We start from the raw sequence: 14447 nt of genomic DNA, 5'->3' as shown, positions 1-14447 counted from the left end.
GCAAGCTAAAGAAAAGAGGAATTTTGGCTAGAATAGTTAAAAATCAGAATGTTAATCTTGGTCTACTATTGAAACAGAATAAAATAGCAGTTGGGTATGAGCTGTGAGGTCTAGAAACATATATGGAACTCTGAAATTAGAGTGTAGGTACATTTCAGGTACTGGTACCAGGCGAATTCAAGTAGGTGGGGAGTATAAACAGGAAAAGTGCGATAGTATTTATGTTATCAAAATTGAAAAATTGACCTTAGTAGGAAATCCAACGAATGGCATCTTGGAATGGTCCTCGATGGAGGAGGGAGACAATAAAAAATATTGAGGATAAGACAAAAAAAATTGCTTTTGATAAAAGGGGAAAGAAAAAGTCAAAAAATTTTTGACTCAGAACACAGCACATAAGAGGAACTGGGAGAGAAAAATAAACCACCTTCCTTCCCTCTAATTTACCACCTCCCTCCCTTGTCCTTGGATATTCCTTTTCTTGCCTCCTCCCTCCTTCTGTCCTTCCTCCTTCTTTATTTTTTTTTTCATATGATAGGATTTAGTTCATTTTTGTTTTCTGGTAGCAGAAAATATGTTGTAGGGAGGATGAAGTTGATGACATAGAAGCCACAAGCCAAAGTAAGGAGTAACATTGTTAACGATTAGCAGAGCAAGGATCTAGAGGTGACAGGATTAGGATGCTGTTCTCTTAGGACTAGGTCAGATGAAAACGTCCTATGAAGTACCAGGCTGCTTTGTGATGAACTGCAAATGCATGAAAAGAGATGGGAACACGATTTTGCTGACTTTTACCAGGCAATTTGGAGTCTCTTAAGCAGTAAATTTGCAAGTCTTTCTTTTTTTTTCTCCTTTATTAATTTATTCTTGTTACATCTCAATGGTTATCCCATCCCTTGTATCCTCCCATTCTTCCCTCCTTCCCATTTTCCCCTTATTCCCCTCCCCTATGACTGTTCCTGAGGGGGATTACCTCCCCCTGTATATGCTCATAGGGTATCAAGTCTCTTCTTGGTAACCTGCTGTCCTTCCTCTGAGTGCAAGTCTTTCATTCATTTGATCAATAGTAGTTTGGCAACTATATTATTTTGTGACTATTAATTTGCACCCTTGTCTTTTATAGATGTTACATGTAAATGATTTCTGTAGGAAAAAATCTCTAAAACTTTGGTGTAGGCATTGTTAATATTTTAAAAACCATTTTGTCACTAATTTACCAGTCTCAAAAGTACAATTTTCTGTTTCAGGATTCCTTCTATTATGGTAATGTCTGAGTACCTGAGAAAAGCTAACAAACTTCCATAATACCACCCTGGAAACCCACTTACCCGACTGTACTATTTACTCACATTTTTCTCAAACAAGTGCTGTGCAACACTTTTATGCAGAAGTAGATAATGCCAGCTCTGATCCAACTTATCAGATCACAATTGCTGTAAATGTTATCCATTTTAAGATCAAGGATCTTGCTACTGACAATTCCCTTTCCATAGCTAGTACCTTGTTTGTGCTGCAAAAATAGCAGTGTTTGGTCAACTGTATCAGAAAAGCAGGGGTAAAATATCGCTCAAACCTAACTCCTGATGTGTTGAGTACATATATTGAGACTTTAAAAAAAAAGGAAATACATACACATACTTTAAATATTATTAAGTAGAAAATAAAAGTTGTGGAAAATATGGCTCCCTGCCCCACCATCCTGACCACCGCCGTCCCCGTGCATGCAGACCCACTCGCCATGTTGTTCTTTCCACTCTGTGGTGCCCTAGGTTGGCACGGTACCCTCTTCTTCCACATATGTGGTATATACGTACAACAGGGAAACGTCTTTTTGACTTGAAAGAATGGTTGATTTTCTTTAGCTGCTGTGAAATAATTAAAAATGAGTGGATATGGTTGAATTGTAGGAAGCACATTTATTATTTGGAGTAGTTATAAAAGAATTTCCTGAAATTAAAAATCATACTTTGAACAGGCCGATTAGTCAGATTTAATTTTTCTTTCACTCTCTTATATTGGTGTAAATATTTTCATCTGTTATGCATAACCAAAAAGTATATTAAACTGTCAAAGTATAAATGATTTCCTTTGGCCACCATGGCTTGAGGGATTTATTTCAAGTCTGTTGTGTTACTATTTGCCCCTAGGATGTGTAATCTATATTTTAGGGGAATGTGGCTTACTGTAAGACACCTGTATTATTTATGTGTGATTAATATTTGCGTTATGGTGAATGTGGTTTTGGGCCTTACTTTTCTCTTGTAGTGACTTAATCATTTCTCACAAGCATGTAGTCACTGTAATAAAACATTCCACATCCTAGTTTGTTTTTCAGCAATGACAAATGCAATTCTAGTAAAATGTGAATTTTCAGTTATTAAATATGGCATCATGAATGTAATTTACTGGGCTACATCTGCAAATACTGCTGTGTGGTATTGGTAAAGCTGAATGCAAGCCAATCTTTGTTTATATGAATTTAACTGTAAACACCATTTTTACCTTAGACCACTAGACCTAATTTTATGTCTTTAGACACAAACCTGTAAACTATTCATTATATAGATGCCTATTAAGGCGGTCTCTTTGTCATTTGCAAATTTGCCGCAAATCATGGAGATCCTTATCAGCACTGACAGATAATACCATGCTTCAAATTAGGATGTATGTCAAAGCTATTTACTCTAGATCAGAGAGGATGTGAAATATTTTGCAACTTCCTTTCAGAAAAAGCAGTGATTGTGGAAGACAGAGGAATCTTCAGACCTCCAAAATCTTTGAGACTAAAATTCAGTTAGTCATTAATGTAACCATTCAAGGCAGCCTCCTCTCCCAACGCTGACGGGAACAATGCTAGTTTTAGAAGTTATTGTATGGCTAGGTATGGTGTGGGTTACTTAACATAAAAGTAATTCATCTTAAAACGGGCACATAGAGTCATTGAACCTTGTTCTCTAAGCCTTGTCAAGGCAATGAAAGATAATATAAGTATAAGCATCATGGTGACATCTATAGACAACTTTCTTTTGTAAATATGCAAAATAGATGTGGTTACACACATGCACATATGTGTGAAATATATACACATACACAATTGTTAGTCAATAAAATATAATTTCAGAATTGAAGAGTTACACATAACTCCGAAATTTGCTTCACCCTTCAAAAAAAAAGCAGTTTGTTCAACATTAAATATGTAGCTTTTTTTTTTGTAATGTTCCAAGGGCTATGTATGTTAAAATGTTTGGCCAATATTTCAAATAAAGGATTAGATTATGTGTCTCTGACAGTGTGACTGAAGAATCTTACATGTAAAATATTGGCATCATGACATAAGAAATGCCTTTTGAGTGTTATTAAAATTGTGCAAGTGGCTCAAACTTACCAAGCTTGCCAAGGAAATCATCAGGAGTATTAAAGAATCATGTTCATAATTACACTAAATTCAACCAGGTTATGGTGGACAAGAGCTTTGAAACTTCAGAAACATCAATTAAAGCCCAAGTTGTGTGCAATAAGCATCAAAAATTGATAAAAAAAAAACCCTCAAATTTAGGGTTTTAGATTTAGTGTTTAAATCAATCAACTGCAAACAAGATTTAATTAAAGAATATTATTTCAAAGTGTAATTACCTACTGGGATTGGAATGAACCTCTATTGCCCATAATGCTCTCCTACTGTGATCCCACACTGAAAAATGTTGAGTTTTAGATTAATATGCATCTTGTAAGTACAAGTCCTAATCTCAATCTTAAAGGACATTTAAAACACACTTGGAGCCTTCTATGCAATCAAGCCCAGTGTGACTACCCTGTCCACCATGCTAAATTTGTGATTACATTTTTTATGTGCATGATTTAAATCGCTTTCGCAGGAGTCCAGGGAGCATTTTACCCTGCATATTAATTACACAAAGGCTTTGTCATGTGAGGGTCTCAGTGGTCATGGTCTGTAATCCAGTTCATTTGAACTGGGAGTACAGTTTTTGAGCATGCTGTGCACATCAAGCCCAGCTTTAAAGAGAGAATAGGCTGAGCTGGGTAACAGGTATGGTTCCTGCTTAAGGAATGGATGCCATTTATTTAGTGAGATCTGCAAACTAATTGCTTAAAAATCTCAAAGTGAATATGAGCGTTCGGAGGGTAATTAATATATAGGAACACAGTTCCATGTCACAGCACCGGTTTCTATTGTCTCAAGCTGTATATATATATATATCAGTATAATCTCATGATCCCTTCATAAAATTCCTCTTATTATAGGGAAGGGATTTATCCTCTGAATTTCAATAATTTGAGCATCATCAGCTCACGTGCATGTTTGGAGCTATTTTTTTCCTTAGGTATTTACCCTTTTATTATACGTAATTAAAGTCATACTTTGTTAAAAGTGTTGGGATTTAAAGAGGAATGGCACATATTTTACCTTCATATGCCTTTATTCCACGAGAGAAAACAAAAGTGAAAGACCTTTAAACACCAAAGTGTCTCATTAGAAGAATTTCCATATATTAAGGGTATTTAAATATGGTATGTTACTTTATTACAGCAGCTTGGTCCTGAATAATCAGAAATATCATGTAGTCTTTGCTTATACATTTTAGAGTTACATCATATAACACTAGTATAGTACACAGGATTAAACAGAGATAGAAGTTTCTGTGTGAATGTGAAGGCTTTATGTCATGATGTCATAGAAGGTAGAAATGGTTCTTAACTGTCACATGGAGACACCCAAAGCCCATATGTTAAACACATACCGCAAACTCAGAATTTATTTTAAACCAACAATGGTAGGACAGGGACATAAGCATCTACACTCTGAGCAATCACCAAAAGTTCACAAAGTGGCTATGTCTTTATTTACACCCAGAAGACATATAACAGAAATACAGAAAATACGTTACAATAAATACATGCAAAAGTTTTATGCCAGAGTCTGTTTGCCCAGAAACTCTTTTTCATTTTTCCTAACTGGTGATGCAGTAAGAAATATAAATGACATATATCACTGTGTTATCACATTTTGAAATGCTAAATTTTTTCTTTTAAACATAAAATAAACTGCAACATCAGGGCTAGTAAAATACATTATAGATTCTAAGTGAGGATAAAGTCAAGACTGGGTCTTATTAAAAATGTATGACAGTCTCCCTTAACTATCAATATCTGAAGAAAACAAAACCTCTCAAAAATGACCATCTCTATTCATAAAAATGTTTTAACATAATTCATTATAGTCAAAGAAGTTATCAGTTTATATGACAGTCTCAGAATTTCTTGTGCAGCTCAATTACTTGAAATTCTCAAAGAGGCCCATGGACAGATGTATTTGGTCAATATTCAACATATGTGGCAACTGAAATGGTGATGGGGTTGACCAATAGTTAAAGTTTCTGAAATTAATTGGAAATTAATAAAAAACAAGACAAAAACTTGAAATGTTATAAAGAAGAACTTTATCAAAATAGAGAAGGAATTTTCACATTCTTTTGTTCAATTTGAAATAGGTCTCGTTATGTGGCCTTGTCTATCTGAGAACTTGCTATGTAGATCAGGCTGTTTTTGAAATTTGCCTCTGTCTCCTGAGAGCTAGGAATTAAAGGTGAATGTCACCATTACAGAGTCATAGAGAGATATATTTCTAATAATGCATTAAGTGTTTGGTAAATAACTTATTTCGCAGACTTAGAATATTAAAAAATGCATATTTTGGAATAAAACAAGAGGAAATACACTATTCATGTTTACAAAAAAAATAAGCATTCTATAGACTTATGTTCACTTAATTCCAACTAAGCTTATGATGTAGTTAAGTAAATTACAAAGGTAGAGAATTTAACTTAAGTTCTTGTTTCAGTGAGAATGGTGTGGAAGCTGAACACGCCAGGTTACAATATGCAAAGGAAATGCAGTTACAGACACTGCTACAGAATTGGCTCAGATTCATCCAATGGAGTGAGTTGTATATTTTGAGGACTTTTCAGTGTGGTATTTGAAGAGTCAAATGCTACATTGACTTACACTTATGCATCATTGTATTATAAAAAGATTCCAGAGAAATTTGGCTATGCCATTTAGCAGGTCTGACGGCCCCTGTGGGAGTGTGAACACTCAAGATGCCATGTAAAAATGCAGTGTCTCTGTCTGAACATTTGTGCTCTCCTACTGTTGCTTTAGGTTATGAACATTATTATCTTTTTTTTTAGGAATGGCAACAATTCAGTCAATCCTAAATATTTTAATATTAACTTGAATTTTGCTAAAGCAAAGTACAGTTGTAACATAAATATGAAGCTGGTTCAACTTCTATCTATAAGCAACCTTTGCAATTCTATGAATATCTTATTCAAGGAGGTGTTGTTTTCCACTAGGGTAAGCCTTTTCATTTCTGTCTGGTCACACTGATGCCAAAACTTAAGACTCTTTGGAAAATAACCTTGATGACTGATATTTCTACTTTTCTTCAGAATCATATAGTCGCAGTCCCCATGGAATTGTTTTCTCCCTACACAATGACTTCCTAGCAGATGATCCAGTTCAGACTAGGAGTGTCTCAAGACCTGATTGTTTAAACCAATTTGAATACTACAGCCTGATGTCATTTTATTTTAATTCTATCAAGGAAACTGAGAGTGTTCTTAAAATAATCTGTCTTCTAGTAACTGCTGCATAGTATTTACAACATAGCATAGCTCTTCCCAGACAAATTCACTGAGAATTATGCCTTTTTTTCATCATTTACTTAAACTCTCTGGTTCTGAAGGAAACATCCTTGCTTTCCTAGAACTGGCCAGAAAGTCTAGTAATTGGAAGTTAAAATGCCCTTTCAGAGTTGATGGCTTTTCCCTTAATATACTTTCTGTTGCTCATTTAATAAGGCTGCACATTAATAAAAACCCCACAGATTAAAGCTATGAAGTTATTTTTCTAATAAAAAAGGCTCCATAAGTATCTGGCATTTTACATCAAATTTTAATGTTTCCGATTTTGAAATTTCAGCAAAAAACTGTTGATGTGGGTCCTTTTTGATAAATTATAAAGGTATACCTTAATGACCGTTGAATAGAGCCACCTTTGATACTCAGGGTAATAGAATAAAACAAAACAAGCAAACACATTTTTCTTACTGCCACATGCCTTTCCTTAATAATAACTTTTGTCTCTTCTGCAGAAATAGATGCTGTGTAAGTCTCATTAAACTACCTGACTGATGGAATAAATACACAGCCCATATAGCTCGGCAGTCTGTAGTAAACTGAGCAAGGGTCTCGATATCTCAGAGTTCCGCTTATTTACACATGCCTTGGACTCTTCTCACAGATATGTAAATTATTCCAGTTAAAACTAAATGCTAAAGTCTACACCATTAGTCTTCCACTTCATGATCTCCACATGGGGCTGTTAGAGGGATAATGTACCATACAATACACGGTTTACTTTTAATTAATAGAAAAAAATGTGAAATGAATATTAAATGTAGCTTAATGTGAAAGAAAGCTCAAAGCAGTTTGGGTGTTATTTATTTATTTTAAAAAATATTCAGTCCTGCTTCATGATTAGAAAACACGTAATGCATTACTGGACGGGAAGTCTTCCTGAAGCCTTTGGGAGGAACAAAGACTTTGATGATGCCCTTGCAGGCCAGACAGAAGTCCTGGGCTGGACACAAAGGCCACGCTTGGTGCCGTTCACGTCCTGACAGAGCTTGTCCTTCGGAGGCTCTATACTCCCTGCTGAGACTGTCTCCAGCTCTATACCATACACATTCTAGACCTGCTATTAAATCTTAGAGCAAAAAAGCTCATCAAATAGAGCATTTAATTAAAACCCAAGATCTGTTTGTCTGTGTTATAATTCAATGTGTCAAAATTAATGCCTCTGTTTTTAATAAATAGAATTACCAATTCACAAACAGTTTATCACACTGTTCACAATCACAGAATGGAATTTTAATTATATAGCATTATTTATGGCAATGAAATGATCGTGTTTCATGATATTTGCCAACAGCGCAAGTTAGGGTTTAAAAAGCAAAGCTCTATTGAATAATCCTGCCCTTCATGGATCTCCCTTTGTCTCCTTTGGCCCACCTAGGATAAGGTAAGGACCCTGGGAACAGACAGTGATCAGGAGCAATTCTAGCATGGCTATAGGAGATAAGAAAGTCCTCAGCGAAGGCACTTATTTGCAAGATTAAAGGGTTTGAAGTAAAGCCCGAAATTAGTAACTTTTCATCTCCTTTTACCCAGACAGCCCGTGTTTTGTAATAAAATAAAGACCTTGCACTTTCCAACCTTCATGCCAGCCAGACTGTGAAACTGAACGCTACTCAATTTTAAATTATTCATACATTCTTAATTGTGATGTTATCCTTATAAATGATAGTAATGGTACCATTTAAATCCTAAAAACCAGCAGGCACCTGCCAGTGAAACGGGTTCATTTAAAGCACATCTATTGAATCCTTAATATGAGAGACTATTCAAAAGGGCTCGGCTAAGAAAGAGCCAGTAAGACGTTTGATTTTACAGTTAGGAATTAGGTAGCTTGCCTTGATTAGCAGAAGGGAAGTGAAATGCCAGTGCTTAATTTAAGGAGAATTTACAGACCATTTGGGGGAAAAAAATCACCCGGGCTTGCAGAATACTTACAGAAAATTCTGTTAACTCTCCTTAAAATAGCCCCAGCTACAAACAATTGTTTTCACATTATTTAGCAGTAATCCAATCGCATTTGGCAGCTAAGAGATGCAAGAGACCATGAATAAAATGACTCAATCACACTGAGAAATGTGCAAATTTACTTCCTTGACTTGTGCTTGTGTGTGAATGTGAGTTTCAAAACACATTTGTGAGGGGGATCCGCCCAAGCCCTGGTAGTTCTTCGTGATTATTAAGAACTGAGTAAGGATCTTGTGCAAACTAAGATCTTTACATCACATGCCATGCTATTCGTTTTTATTTTCTCCAACATTTAAAAAAATAATGTTGCTTGAATTCATTTTCAGACTCCTTTTAGTGATACCAACACTTGTCATGGTGTTGGGAGAAGAAATGTCTCTCTGAAACGTGGCCATACTCTTTTGGAATATTCTTGTTAAAAAAAAAAAGGACAACTTTTTGAGGTTGTGTCATTTTTAGATGGGCATTTTTTGCATACATCAGTTTCTGTAACCTTTTGAGCATTTTTTAAAAAACTTTGCAACATCACATTAAAAGTCTTTAATGAAAAAAGAGAATTTAGATGCTAAGTGTTTTATTCAGCTATCAGCTTCTACAAGGCAGATGTTAATAACAGATGTCTATGTATCTAAGTTTTGGTCTAAGACCAAAGTACTTCCAGAACTCTCAGGACGCTATGGTGTTTGCAACAGTGTTTCAGTGTTCTGGCCATTGGACATTACTACTTTTGCAAAGCAGGTGTAACTGAGCGGTTTCAAAATATGTTCTTTGTTCCTGAATTCTTTCTTGTATTCCTCAAATAAGATTCTTGAAGGACTTTGAAGTATAAAGTAGATTAACATGACATTTTAACTCTGCTTCCCACAAGGACTCATTCAAAGGGTGTCCGTTGTTGGATTGTTTATGTTATTGCTTCTGTTGACACTCTGACTTCACTGAAACACACACACACTTTGTCTTTTCAACATGCATGCGTGGTTCTAAGAAACATTCATTTCCATTAGCATAACAAAGACCATAGTCAGATAGGGAGTCTAATAAGATTCTATTGTTAAAATTTGTCCTGGCTTTGAGACATGCAGTAGTCAATTTTTTCATTTCTGTGACAAAGCATCTCAGGAAAGAACCTTAAGAGGAGAAAAAAAATTTATGTAGGTGGAGTATTAAGTGGTCCCTTAATGTAGCCAAGTCACTTTCAACTTGTGAGAGGCAAAACATCATGACAGGAAGAATGTAACAACGTAACAGAACAAGGCTCCTGATTTTACCGGTGACAAGAGAAGGAGTAAAGGGCGGGTGGAGAGAGAGGAAGCACCAGCTGCAGTTCCCATAACTTCTTCAGGTACCATCCTCCTCTTCCAGGCACATCTCTTAAAAGTCCTGTCCACACCCACTAGCCCATTTAGAAGAAGCCCAAGGTTTTATTTAACATTGTTGCCAGTGGATAATAACCAACCCATAAGATTCATCTTTTACTTCAAGTGTGAGATTTCCAAGATTTCAGGGATAATAGTCAACTAGTTTCAAGCCTGGGTGCTTGATCCATACAATGCAATTTCAATACATAATCTGTGAGTTACGAAACACCAAGGTGTCTTTGACATAATAAGGATGAAATAAGATACCACAACCAATTGCTTCTTATGATGGACCAATATCTATGGACTGTTCATGGTGGACAAGGGGGAGCTGTTGTGTGTGTTGTAATACATAGCCTCAACTAACAAATGACTGGGTCATCAGTGTATGGAATACACATGCTATAAAATGAACAAAATCTAAACATTAACTTTGTTTAATTGCCTTACTGCCTCATTAACTTTTTTTTAATATAAAACTCCCACTTTGCTTCTTAAAATTTTAATTTAATTTAATTTTGTATGCGTGTTTTGCCTAACTGCATGCCTGAGCATGCAGAGGTGAGCATGGAATCCCTTGGAACTGGAAAAGAATGGTTGTAAGTCACCATGTGGATACTGGGAATTGAATCAAGGTCCTCTGCAAGAAAAATACATGCAGTTTACCTCTGAGCCATCTCCCTATCCCATAAGATTAACTTTGCTTCTTGATGAGCGCAGTTCAGTAGGACACCTGACACCCTGCTCAATTTTGAAGTATCCAAATGACATCAACCCAACAGCAGCAGAAAAAAAGAGATCTTTTCACAGGTTGAGTATTCTTTCTGTTTACTAACTAAAACGTCCCCTGGGTGGCACTCAGAGGAAGGACAGCAGGCTACCAAGGAGAGACTTGATACCCTATGAGCATATACAGGGGGAGGAGGTCCCCCTCAGTCACAGACAGAGGGGAGGGGAGTAAGGGGAAAATGGGAGGGAGGGAGGAATGGGAGGATACAAGGGATGGGATAACAATTGAGATATAATATGAATAAACTAATAAAGTATATTTTTAAAAAAATCCACTGCGGCACAAATCATTCAACGTTTCAATTTATTTTAACTTATTTTCCTAGCTTATATTCATTATCAGGGCCAACTTACAGTAGATACAGAATAGCATTGTTATCCATGTCTGCTAAGCTATGTCTGTCACTTAAGGTCACTAATCTGTTTTGGGGTACTGGCAGGGTCTAAAAGAACTGTCTGGATAGAAGAGCAGAGTCCTAAAACAATTCCCCAGATGCTGCCTTCACCCCCTCTTTTTTCCCTCCAAAAATATCTTCTTGTGAAGTTGAAGAACTTAACTTGGTTAAAGTCACAGGACATTTGCTGTTACCTGTGGCATGCACATATGTGATGGACCTTACCAGTGCTGATGTCTCATTTGTTCCTCTGTTTTTGGATGCTTCTCTTTTAGAGCACTGACCACTTATCATCAGACAGAAATATGTCTACAGCTTATGCATGTCTACCTCTTAACTGCAGCAAAACTTTTAGAAGGTAAGGCCTAACTTGAGTTTTTAAAAATATCTCGTAGACAGACTAAATTTCCACTTGCTTTTTGCAAACATGTAAACATATAAACAAAACAGCTATACATTTACATGTACAATTTACCTTCTGGATGTGTAGCCAAGGGAAAACAAAGCAGAATCCTCCAGTGATAACGGAACTTTCAATTTATGACTTTTTATTAACATACATGGTTCCCTTAAGAATCAACATGTGAATCCTTCTATTTCTCCATCTCTTATATTTCTCTTACCAAAAGTCCCAGTGTGATGTTCTCACATCTATCCCAATCTCCTGGTAAGTGAAGACCTTCATGGGACATGCTTTCTGGGCTAGTGCTCAATTATAAGTGAGTATATACCATGTGAGTCTTTCTACTTCTGTGTTAACTCACACAGTATGATCCTTTCTAGTTCCACCAATTTGTCCACAAATTGCAGAATTTCCTTGTTTGTTTTTTTTTTTTAATAGCTGAATAGTGTTCCATAGTGTAAACTTACCACAGTTTCTTTATCCATTCCTCAACTGAGGGACACTTAGGCTGTTTCCAGTTTCTGGCTATTATGAATAAGGCTGCTATGAACACGGTTGAGCATATGTCCCTGTTGTTAGACACCTACAAGAAGAACATCATAACAGGTGGATCAGGGCCCAGGGGAGTCTGTTAAAACTATCACACTAACCAAGGACAATACAAGTAGTAAACACTGATCTAGCCAATGGACAGGACATTCTCCACAGTTATGTGAAGAGCAGAGACTAACTCTGTCAAGAACTCTGGTGCCCCATATTTGATGACCTCCCCTTGGTGGGGAGCCCTGGTGGCACTAAAAGAAAGAATAAGCAAGATACCAAGATGAGACTTGATAGCCTATGACCATATAGTGAGGGAGGAGGTCCCCCTCAGTCCTAGACCTAGGGGAGGAGAATAGGGTGAAAGTGGGAGGGAGGGAGGAATGGGAGGATACAAGTGATGGGATAATAATTGAGCTGTAATCCGAATAAATTAATTAAATAAAAATTTAAAAAAAGAATCGACATGTGTTCATCACTAAGTGTGCAGGTCTATACACATTGTGGAATACAGTTCTACCACAGAGAGCTCAACAGCACTGTCATTTGAGACATCATGGATTACCTCACACAACAGTATGGCAGATGAAAAAGAACTGCCACAGAAAAGTACATACATGCAATCTCATCTCATTTACATTCAGGATAAAAAAATGTTGAATGCACAGAGCAGAGAGTATTATGGCGCCATTAACAGTTGAAAGAGAATCTATCCCAGGAAGAGGATACAAGTTATCAGTAAGAATGAGTAGGTCTGCAGGTAGTGCAACATTGAGACTGTAGTTAATATTATATACTAAAATTCTCTAAGATAGTAGAACTTTACTAAAAGTTCATAAGTACTCAAAATTTTAGGCATGCTATTTTGTTTGGTGTCACCATTTAATTATATATATTTATATAATGTATATATATATATGTATATATATGTATATACTTAAAATATTTTTATGGAAAATTAGAACTCATCATCTTAATTTTTAAAGTAGAAATTCTCCATTCAGCAAATCTTCCTGGAATAAAAAATCAGTATTTATCTTATAAGTTCTGATATTGACTTAAAATTTTTAAACTATTAAATATGCTATTACATTAGTTTAAAAACTAGAACAAAGAGACACTTTAAAATTAAATAATCCATAATCCAGTTTCTCACAAAAGAATGGGAAACATTTAATTGCACTTTTAGTTGTGACATCTTTATAAGAATTTGAGAACACGAGGAAGATCTTTGGTACATGTCTGGGTTCGATACTTGTCACAGACTTGCACTGTCTACCTCAACATGCATTTAAATGTCCACGGATGAGGCTTCCACATCTTGATTGTGTTATTAATAATGTGAAAGATTATTTTTCTCCACGTATGCTATCTATGACATTATAGTAATGGTGCTAACGTGCACGGATGCAAAGATTCTGTCCTGTCATTAGAAGCATGCCTTATGTTCCTCTACCCACATGTCTGACTTCACAATTTCTATACTGTTTCCATTACATTTTTTTTATCAATGAAATCATGCAGTATAGAACCTTTGGGGATTTATGCTTTCCATTCAGTGTGATTCCCACACTCCTCCAAGTTGTGTGGCACAAGTTTGTTGCTAAGTAGCATTCCATCATACGAATGCACTGCATTTTCTTTAACCACTTACTTACCCAAAAAGTGTGGACTTTAAATTTCTAACTATAATAAACAAGCTGCTATGAATATCTATATACAGACTTTCATTAATATGTAAGTACTGACTAATAGCTACCAATTAGGCCTTTTAAATTAGATATATTTTTTTCTTCCCATTTATTTTTTTCTTGTTCAAGCTACTCTTAGTTTAGTAAGTAAGCTTATTCATGTCTGCAGAAAACCTTATTGGGATTCTAAAGCTATAAACAGAGCAGTGTCAGGCAGAGCTCATGCGGGTGCCATGTCACCTTCCGATCTACGCCAATACAATGTGTCTCTGTTGACTTGAATTCACCTTTGACTCATGTTACATAACCTGCAAAACATAGATATGGTACATTTTTGTTAATTTTATTCTTTACTATTTATTTCATGTAACAGTAAATTTCGGCTAATATTCCTTAAAATTCCCTAACTGAATAATAAGCACTTTTCTTTTTTTAATTTAAAAAACGGACTATGTGTTCATTTGCACTTGGGCAATGCTGAAATTTCTAGTACACTTTCTTATCTAAGGCATAGCAATATATATTCTAAACTATAACCTAAACAAAATTCAAAATTGAGAGCAAGAAGAAGGATTATTATCATTAAT

This window comes from Acomys minous (genome assembly GCF_964271855.1).
Source record: "Acomys minous genome assembly, chromosome: 10".
Lineage (NCBI taxonomy): Eukaryota > Metazoa > Chordata > Mammalia > Rodentia > Muridae > Acomys > Acomys minous.
The sequence above is the reverse complement of the archived record's forward strand: the minus strand, read 5'-3'. Positions refer to the sequence as shown.